This window comes from Patella vulgata, chromosome 1 (genome assembly GCF_932274485.2).
Source record: "Patella vulgata chromosome 1, xgPatVulg1.2, whole genome shotgun sequence".
Classification (NCBI taxonomy): Eukaryota; Metazoa; Mollusca; class Gastropoda; family Patellidae; genus Patella; species Patella vulgata.
In genome coordinates, this window is record NC_065879.2 from 35,379,438 (window position 1) to 35,390,681 (window position 11,244).

Sequence of the window (11,244 nt, forward strand, 5' to 3'; positions counted from 1 at the left end):
CACAATATAAATCGTATGTTTCCAAGTTAATGACTATTTTTTTTTCAAATATCAGTGACCGCATTTATAGTCTTTTTTTTAACGTGTATGCATGTAGGCACTCAAGTCCCAAAAAATGTCAAATAGAAGTTATATTACCAAATCTGTGTCTTTTCCATAAGGCTCAATAACTGAAACGCAGTAACGATCACCCTAAGATGAGTTAGACTGAAAGCAGTATGCATGTAGGCACTCAATACAAGTCCCAAGTGTCAAATAGAAGTTATATTACCAAATCTGTGTCTTTCCATCATGGCTCAATAACTGAAACGCAGTAACGATCACCCTAAGATGATAAATTTTAGAGTTAGGCTGTAAAAGCACCCACATTAGGCAATATTTGGACCCCTCGTGAACCCTTTAATGGGTTTCAACAAAATTTGGTAGGTATATTGATTGAGTGGTGCTTGTCCAGATCCATTCATGCGCCATGCATCAATTTTATGTTGAAATTTGAAATTATCGCCGTTACCTTTGCTGTGAAAGGTTTATCTCATCTGATTCTACATAATTATGTGAAATGTTTATTTTCTCACATTTCTCAGTAGTCGGCCCTAAACTTGTGCATTGGTTTGGCGGTTGGGACAAATAATGACCCAGGTATCATTAAACCCTTGCACGCTGCCGACATTGGTATCGCGAAGGGAATATTTAGACATTGTGGACTTCTTGATTCTCCTAAAACTCATGATTGCCTTAGCTAAATTTAGAACATATTGCCAGGATTATGCAGGGGCAGCTTTTAACGGAACATGTTGACTTAAAATATTTCAATACAAATTTCTCTTTAAATCTGTTCCTGCATTATCCTGGCAATATGTTATGACTCCATCAAGACGTTTAGCGGAATCACCCCTGCCTCCACGCCTCTGGTCCATCTCCTGCCCTGTTGAAAACCCTCGACAACCATCCCTCAATCAACATACCAATTAAATTATGATTAAACCCATTAAAGGGTTTGGAGGAGTCGAAAATTTGCTCTATCAAGGACTTGTTTCATCAAAACTATGGCATCCAGCAATTGCGTTATGCAATTATTCATTCCAATAATAGTTATCACATTCTCCAATTACTCTCTGACATACTCTTATCTTTATCATCTTAGGGTGATCCTTTACCACATTTTGGAAAAAAATCCATTCATTCATTATGACAAAGAAGCAGATTTTGCATAAAATATCTTCTATTTGACTCTTAATTAATGTGTTTGAACTTGGGTAACTATAACTGTTAAAAGACTGTGAATGCCCCAATTTCGATACGCTCACTATTATTAGAATAAAACTTTTCAGTGACTTGGAAGCATACAATTTGTAGTATGTGCCAAGCGTATGCTAGTAGGTCACTATAGTTTCATGTAAAAGGTCAAATGAGCAAGCTATCAACCCTGCATTATAAAATGTTTTATTACACGGGCCATTTCACCAACAATGTTTTCCAGGGTCAATTTCAGACCATTTTTGGCCGTCATCTTGGATGTTCGACTCTCCGGGAGTTAGCCAGTAAGTTTTGAGGGGTAGAAAACGACAAATATCTTCACTGGGGTCCCTTCTCTCAGAAATCATCGTCAAACCTTGTTTCCTGAGAAATGGTCACAGACTACTAGGAAGGGGTAATACAATACACATCAGCGTAAAATACATGTATAAAAACTATAGAGAAACCTGTTCTAATTAATAAAAGGAACATTTGAATTTTATCTTTAGGGTGTCCATGCACCATACGTTTACATTGGAATGTCGGAAACGATCTTGCATACCAGGACCAAAACACTTCGAAGGTTATCAAAAATACATCAATTGAAATCTCTTCGATTTAGTTTCACAACAATTGCAATACACCATGAAAGTAGTTGTCAGAAAACAATTGAATAGTTTTATGTTTGGACTCCAGTCTGCAGGCAGCGTTGATTTACTGGAATCCCAATCTGGGAAAAGCGACGTTAATCTGCTACCGGGAAAGCCGTATCTGACGACCTGATCAAAAGAGTGGAAATATTTTATGAGTTTTCATGAATTTCACATGAACATAGACACGGATAACACCGGTGGATAGATTGTTCATTATAGCTCACGGAATATAAATGCCGTATTGGTAAATGTTACCGGGGAAAGGCTTGGCAGGCTTCGTGACGCGAAGGAAGAGCGTGTGGAATTGGTCTGGGAACATGAATATAATCAACAGGCACTCAGAATACCTGGCCTGGCCAGTTAACAAGTTCATAATAAACATTACACACAATTTCCTATAGGGATCTCTATTCTCAGTTACCCAGCAACATCAATTGAATTTAAACTTTTGTTACATATGTCAAAAAAGTGATCCTGACAAAATTTATTACTAACTTACCGCTAGGTTAGCTGACTTTCTAATGGGAAATTTCTCGACAAGGGAAGATACTAGACGCAATTTTTTGACATCTATATGATCGTATTGATCCAATCTACATGTCCACTGGAATCTAATATAATGTTAAACGAATGATAAATATAACTCACTTCAAAACAATAAGGCTAATAATACAGTTTTTGCCAAAATTACTTTATTTCTGGTTATAATGAAAATGTTAAATTAATTCTATGAAATCATAAATGGCATCAGGCATCACATGGTGAAAATTTTATGATAATCGAATAATAATTGACTCTTATATAGACCAAAACCTTGAAAAATGACTTGAAGAATATGATCTATTTCTCTGCAAACGAACAAGTTAGAAACCATTTTGTGATATCTGTTTGGTCGTATGGGTTCATTCTATTTGTTAATTGGAATCAAATATCATAATTTTAAAAACATTAAAAATCAGACTCATTTGAATAAAATATCTGTTTTATGGGCTAAAAATACAGTTTTTGCCCAAATGACGTCATTTTCAGTGACAGTGAAAATGTTAAATTGGATTGACCTAGTCAAAAGTGGCATGAGGCATCAAATGGTAAAAAAAATTGAAAATCGAACGATAATTGACTCTTTTACTTGGAAAATAACGTGAAAAGTGACGCATGCAAAATTGCCTATTTCTCGGCAACTGTGCATATTACAAACTAATTTTGACATACATTGGCCTCGTATGGATTAATGCTACAAAATTATGAAAGTTGCGTAGAAATAATTTAAAATATGAAGACGATGAATGGGTTGTAAATAGCTGATTTTTACTCATTTTTTTCACACTTAAATCAAATTGGCGCAAATACAAAATCGATATAAAAAAAACCCCAAAAAATTAAGCCCAACATATTTTGCGCCTGTAGTAGGAGCATTCATCTTCATTGATAAGATTTGTAGAAATTAATATTTTTCCTTAGGAAAACCCTAATGACCCGTCAAAATTTAAGTTTTAAGCAAAATTACGTCAATCCGGGACCGACAGAAAACTTTATTTGTAGAAACGACTTAAGTATTTGCACAAAGGAGTATATGAGCTTTTGTTTTATACAAATCAGGCAATAAATAATTAATTTAGAACTCATAAACTGTAATAAAAATGCGAAAAGTCTTAAAAAGTGATCCTGACGAAATTGGTTATTTCTTGGCAAGGGAAGATGCTAGAAGCTATTTTTTTGACATATTTATGATCGTATTGGTCCAATCTATATTTCCATGGGAATGAAATATCATAATGTTAAACAAATACTAAATATAACTCGCTTCCAAAAATTTGTTTTGAAGGCAAAAAATACAGTTTTTGCTAAAGTGACATTACTTCAGGTGAGAATGAAAATGTTAAATTAGTTTTATGAAATCAGAAATGGCATAAGGCATCACATGGCGAAAATTTTATGAAAATCGAATAATAATTGACAATGTTATTGACCAAAAACCTTGAAAAGTGACTAGTAGAAAATCGTCTATTTCTCTGCAACCTTACAAGTTAGAACCCATTCTGTGGTATCTGTATGGTCGTATGGGTTCATTCTATTTGTTGATTGAAATTAAATATACTTTTCAACAAATAACATATACGACTCATTTGAAAAAAATATCGGTTTTGAAGGCTAAAAATCCAGTTTTTGCCTAAATGACGTCACTTTCGGTGACAGTAAAGGTGTTAAAATGGTTTAACCTCGTCAAACGTGTCATTAGGCATCAAATAGTGAAAGAAAATTGAAAATTGAATAATAATTGATTTTGTAAAGGCAAAATAACGCGAAGTGTGACTCATGAAAAATTGCCTATTTCTCGGCAACTGCTGATATTACAAATTAATTTTGACATACATTCTCTTTGTATAGGTTATTGCTAAGAGGTTATGAAAGTTACAATGAAATATTTTGAAATATGAAGACAGTGGATGGGTTGTAAATATCTTATTTTTATACCTTTTTTCGCCTTTTAATCTAAATGGCCCGAAAACGAAATCGAAATTAAAAAAAAACCGATCCCGATGTTTTGTGCGCCTTTACAGGGCGTACCCTTTCAGTTAAATCATATTTGCAAATGATATTTGCTTTCAAAAAGTTGTACCGAACTGTCAAAATCTGTCAAAATTGTAGTTTTTGCTGATTTTACGTCACTTCCGGTGCCGACAGGAATCTTTACCGGTAACAAAAAAAATTACATTTTGGACCACGCAGCATATGAACTTTCTTTTGTACAAATCGAATAATAAATAATTAATCCAGGACTGCAAAAATGAATTAGCCAATGGCGGCCAAGGAAAATTACTGACACACAAAATGTTGACATTTTTAGTCAAATCGGATAATTCTTCAACCCTGGGTAAAATGCCATATAAAAATATTCATAAATAAAAAAGTTTTTTGTAAAATTTTAAATTTTCGAAATTTGGCACTTAATATCTACGAAGATTCGTCGACAATCAAAAATCAAAAGTAGCACAGCTATGTGCCTGGTCTCCGGCTATGTCAAAATGCATCATATGTTAAAATTCGATGATTATTGTTAATACTACGGCATTTTTTAAAAAAACGACAACTTCGGTGATTTCGGACATTTCGCAATGTCACAGAATGCCCAAAATAGCTTTAATCTCTAAGTCATACCCACTTTCTCAATGAAACCGAAGAAATCGTATCGATCCGACATGTAGTTTCTGAGATACAGTCAAATTGGAAAGTTTTAATTTGCAACAAGTAAAAATTCAATAGATCGCTTTAACATTTCACAATTTAAAGATTTTTTTGTTTACCTCATTAATTCATTTAGTTTGAGACCGAATGCAGTGAGAACATGTTTTGAGTGGTTATAATGTACGCCAACATATGTCCACAAGTCCAGGTGGGGCTATCCGTTAAAAGTCTCAGAAACTTATGTATCTTAATTTACCATGTATTATCTGGGTTTCTGGTCGTGTTTACTGAAATAATGAGAAGTAATTTGAATTTTGTAGTTGAGTTTCAATTTGTTCCGTTTATCTTTATATGTTCATGGTCTTAAGCCTAGGTCACACTTTCCAGGTATTGGCCACGGTTTACCCATGTCCTCTCCCGTCTTCCAAGGTTTACCAACCCGGGCAAGCCGGGCCATTTTGACGAAAAAGACGGTAGTCCACGGCTAGACTACGGTGCCACTACGGTGCCACTACGGTGCAGACACACGTGCTTTCGGTAGTGCTACAGTTATTACCACGGTTTACATCGATTGTTTATGTTCTTACACCAAGGTCACACACCCACGGTTATTAGCCACGGTAGATCCATAATCCTCTACGGTTTAATATCGTTTGCCAAGGTTGCGCTCCGATCTTCAAAGGTGGCAGTACGGTCGCCCCCGATGTTTCCACCGGTAGAATATACAAAGTACAAGTCACACACCTTCTTGGCATTTGCGTTACCGTGGGGATTAGCGTCACGCATTACGAGACCATTGTGAAACCGGAGCGATCCGTGACGAACCGTGTTCAATTGAACTATACTGCTTTTCCATCAAAATGGCCACGGAAAAGCGGTTGTTGGCGGTTCGACACGGTGGTTTTAAACATCCATGTTCGGTTGAATTTTTCTGCTTTCATACCAAAATGGACCCATTTCGTCCCCACCCCCTCCACGCAGCGCCACCCGGGGTCAAATACCCGGAAGGTGTGAATGGGACTGTATTTGGCTTCGCATTCTATCATTTTGTCTCTACAGTTTAATCATTGCTTATATGATACATATCTTTATTATGTTTTTCAGGCATAGGAAGGAAAATTAACGTTAAAAACAAAAGAAAACAAAAGAAAACAAAAAAGTAGAAATTAAAACATTTTATTTCTTGCATTTGTTATTGATTTCAACCCAACGGGCAAAAATGCTTTTGTCATAACCATGTCATTCGTCAGTCCACATTTTTATACGCCAACAATTTTTATCCGATTTCAATGAAACTTGAAGTATAGGTTTATAACCCCAAGCTCTCGGTTCCTTTCGATATGCAGGCCACTATTAAATTTCACCATCTCGGTACCTACGAATTGTAGTTCGTCTATTTATAGCAATTCTCTCTCTCTTTTCTCCCCTTTTGCATGCCCATTTTTGTTGATTTTTTGGTCTGGAATGGACGAACAGGGTTTGAATTAAAATTTTCTGCCAGGGTTTGGTAAATATTCATGATTTTGAGCCGGAAGGATAACAGGGTTATCAGGTTGGCTACGGCCATGTGTATGGCAACTAGTTACATGTTTTTAGTATGCTTCTTTAAGTGTGTGTATCTCAAAATGTTGGTGGTCAACCTTATACAAATTTTAGTGCAAAGACATGACCATTTGTTCCTCTGTCTGTAGTGAAAAGCATTCAGCCCAACGAAAATTTGGCGAAAATTTGGAGGTGGGCAAAGAATTAACATTGAAGTCAATGGGGAAATTAATGGTGGTCTGCCTCCTGTATCGGATTGTAACTTCATAGATTATGACCCTTGATTGTAAGAAAAATCACGTTTTTAGCTTGTGAACACTGTAGAGGTCACAAATTTTTTTATCCGATTTGGTTTAAACTTGAAATGTATGTTTATAACCCACAGATCTCGGTTCCTTTCGATATTCGCGCATGTCGGACTATAACTTCCTGAATTATGGCCCCTGATGTCGGACTATAACTTCCTGAATTATGGCCCCTGATTGTACCCCATAGACCCCATAGAAGTCACAATTTTTATCCGATTTAAAAAAACCGTTACAATATATCACCGTTACACCCTAAGGATGGCGTTACACCCTAAGGATGGTTGAGTTCGAATTTCGTAAAAATCGGACCGAAACTGACAGACCCTCTGGAGGTCACAATTTTCATCTCATGTTAATAACCCACAGATCTAGATTCCTGTCGATATTTGCGCATATCGGACCATGACATCCTGAATTGTGGCCCCTGATTGTACGAAAAATCGCGTTTTTAGTTTGTGTACCTCATAGAGGTCACAATTTTTATCCGATTTAAAAAAACGTTCGAATATATCACCGTTACACCCTAAGGGTGGTTGAGTTCGAATTTCATGAAAATCAGCCCAAAACTTCCGGACAAAAGTGTAAATATCTGGTATATCAAAGGTTTCGACCCTCTAGAGACCACAATTTTGATCCGATTTTGATGAAACTTGAAATGCAAGTTTACAACCCAAAGATATCCGTTCCTATCAATATTCGCGTATATCGGGTCGTAACTTCCTGAATTATGGCCTCTGATTGTACGCAAAATCGCGTTTTTAGCTTGTGGTCCCTCTAGAGGTCACAATTATTATTCGATTAAAAGAAACGTTCGAATATATCACCGTTACACCGTAATGATTGTTGAGTTCGAATTTCATGAAAATCGAGCCAAAACTGCCGGACAAAATGGCCGCCCCTCGTACGCAAATAGTGTAAATATCTGGTAAATCAAGGTTGTGGACCCTCTAGAGGTCACAATTTTGATCCGATTTCGATGAAACTTGAAATACATTGTTATAACCTAAAGATCTTGGTTCCTGTCGATATTCGCGCATATTGGATCGTAACTTCCTGAATTATGACCCTGTTGAGGTCACAATTTTTATCCGATTTAAAAGAAAAACAACGCGTGAATATATCACCATTACACACTAAGATCTTGGTTCTCGCGGATACCCGAAGTGACTTCCTGGATTATGGCCCCTGATTGTTCGAAAAATCGCATTTTTAGCTTGCGGATTCTCTAGATGTCACAATTTTTTTTCCAATTTTATAAACCATTCCACCATAATGAAGGTTGAATTCGTATTTCGGGAAAATCGAAATGAAACTGCAATAGCCGCTCTTTGTACGTAAATTGTGTAGAAGTGTGTAATACGAAGGTTGTGGACCTATAGAGGTCACAATTTGATGAAACTTAAAACATATCTTTATATCCCAAAGATCTCTGTCCCTTTTGATATTTGCACATTTCAGGCAGTAACTTTATGTATTATTGCCCCTGATTGTACAAAAAAATCACATTTGTTTTTAGCTTGTTCTCTATCCATTTCTTGCAAAATGTGGGTGTATCCTGCCTGGTAGCCGCTGGTATATTTTTGAGTAAATTGAATGACGACAGCAATTTGATTGGCCACACGCTAGTAATTCCATAATGCAAAGTGGTATCAGGTGTGTTAAAGGCTTACAGTTTCCGTGTGACTTCTGAACGTAATGTCGCCACCCTAGCAAGAAATCCTTGGGTGACAGTACTGACAGCGGGGAACAGTTATTCTTAAAATTGTATTGTTTCTGGTATATTTATGAAGCTCTTATGGGACACCAGTGCAGGACGCAGGGTATTTTGTTGCACGAGGGATGGTCTCTCCGCCCTAAACATTGTATTCTGGTTATTTCATGGAGCACCTATATAGTACACCAGTGGTGGACGCAGATTATTTGGTTATAGGTAGGGGGATTTCCACAACCCCAGAATTTAGAAAAATCGGGATTTCAATGTCGTGATTTGTGATGCATATGTAACACGTTCGGTTTATAACAGACGACCAACATAAACTTTGTATACATTGTGGAAGAAACAATAGCACTAGACAAAAGTAGATAAAGTACAAAAGTACAAATACGTCTATGTTTGCCGTAGATAAATACATAAATAAATAAAAATAATCCCGATTAAAAAAAAGAAATAAAAAAAACCCCCCAAAACCCCCCCAAAACAATCACTTACATTAAGGTAGAATAATAGATTACCAAGACAATGGATTATAAATAATATGCGGTAAAATGCAACAACAGAGTTATCTCACCTTTATACCTCTCGGTATTAACTGACAAAAGCACAATGCTAATTGGTTTTTCTAACCGGACGTATTATATATATTATAGGATAGAGAATATAATGTGAAATAGATTCAAAAAGGGATAAAAGGATTTTAACGTTAATCAACTATTTAATTGAAAAGGAACGATGCGGATTGAAATAAAATTTAACGATGATGAACTATTTGTAATTAGTAATCCGAATGACTTGACACTGACTCCTCAGGCCGTCCATCCGGCACCACCGACATGGGAAAACTCGAAACCTCGAGGACCTTTCTTGGCGCAATACATGGATCGAAACTGAGGCCCCCTGGTTAGCGAATCAGCGCCCTATTCACTGAGCCACTATCGCTCCCTTTACTGAACGAAGTCTCTGTCACAATCAAGACAGTTTCGCCATAGAAATATATACAGACGGAATGTCCACCCGATGACGTTGTGTTATGTTATGCAGCGCCTGCGCGAAGAGGGGTTTGCACAAGTGACATCTTTCATAAGTCCTGCATTCATTGAGTAATGGAAGAGGCCAGTTATTTTCTGAAATTATACGAGGTGATCGAGCTAAGGTTATCAATGAAAAGATTACCCATTTGCTCTTAAAACTCAAATACTCGATCTTAATTTCATCGAGGAGTATCAGATATCATATAATGATATTTTTAATGTATTATAATGTAAATATTGTGCCGTTCGTAACTTTTCTCTGTGTCGCCATATTTATAAAATAGGCCTAAAAACTCTTGTTTTGTTTTTCTTTCTTTTTTTATGTGTGTCACTATATAACTAATTTCTCCTGTTTATTTATTGTGCTAGGAATTCTTCTCGGAATTTTGTTGAGTCGGTACCTCGGGTTATCATATGAGGGTGGGACAATAGTCGAGGTTTTGGCGCAGTGAGGACGAGCAAAAAAAAAAAAATCCGTAGCGGCGTACCTGTTTTGATTCAAGAAGTAGGTAATTTGTCAATAAAAAATAGACGAATTGATATTAACCATTGAGCGGTTGAGCCAATACTCATACATTGTTCAATAAAATTCAGTAATTTTTTTTTCATTTTATGATTGTGTATATTAGAATGTTAAGAGACCGATCTCGCACAGCATTTTCCAAAAGGCCTACAAATGGTCAGCTGTCAAAATAAAGTGAGCATATATGCAGGCAGAATATCTCACAGCATTTGTGAAGATTTTTAAAAATACAAAAATACTAGGCCCAATGATATAGGCCTACATATTGCTAAGAAAATGACCAGCTGCATTTTGTGAAGATTTGTAAATTTAAAATAATATAGGCCTACTATAAATGAAAATCCTCTAATCACCGGAAATGGTCAAGAAAGGTATTCAAAATTTGACAAAATTCTGAAAAATGGGTGCCTGTGCGCCAATTGCGATGTATCAATTGGTTGTTTACCGAGTACTTAAAGTATTATGTCGTATGATAACCACGTGAATTATCTACAAGATGGTGCTATAGCAACAAGATTTTATTGCCTACTAAAAAATTTATGGGACTCTGAAAAGTAAAGTTAAGTTTAAAACCATGTTTCTCGGAAAAGCCGCCAATGATTTTTTTCAAACTTGCTCAATATAGATTCTACTGGGTAGTGTATTGTGTGAAACCCTTGTACAATTTTTCTAATTGTCATGGGTAGCCGGAAAAAGATATCAAAAATTGAAAACAGCGTATTTTTACGAGTTGGAGCAGGTATATGGGTTAATATCTGAGTTTGTCATATATCTGGCGATCGTGTGACGCCTTGGCGACGGTGAAAGCCTTCAGCATTGCGCGCAATTCTAGTTATTTTTTTTTATTGGGGGAAGCTAGATCTCAGCAACTATAAGAGATAGAGGTTTGAAATTTGATTTTCTGTCGGAAAAGTGGTGTGCAGCTACTGCTTAAAGCTATTTCGAAATTTGTGCGCATAGCGAAAATGCGTCAAATCTTTAACGTGCACGAAAATTGAAAATCGGCCATTATTCTCTTAATTCTCAATGAATTCTTCAGATATTTACA

The 11,244-nt window shown here is 36.2% G+C and overlaps 1 long non-coding RNA gene across 1 annotated transcript in view; it reads left to right on the forward strand.

The window, feature by feature from the left end:
- LOC126828533 (uncharacterized) overlaps nucleotides 1-6,261 on the forward strand; it is a 127,721-nt gene extending 121,460 nt beyond the window's left edge. Inside the window, exon 6 of the long non-coding RNA XR_008787460.1 lies at nucleotides 6,180-6,261. This is a non-coding gene — a long non-coding RNA (uncharacterized LOC126828533). The remainder of the gene's footprint in view (nucleotides 1-6,179) is intronic.
- The last annotated feature ends 4,983 nt before the right edge of the window (nucleotides 6,262-11,244 follow it).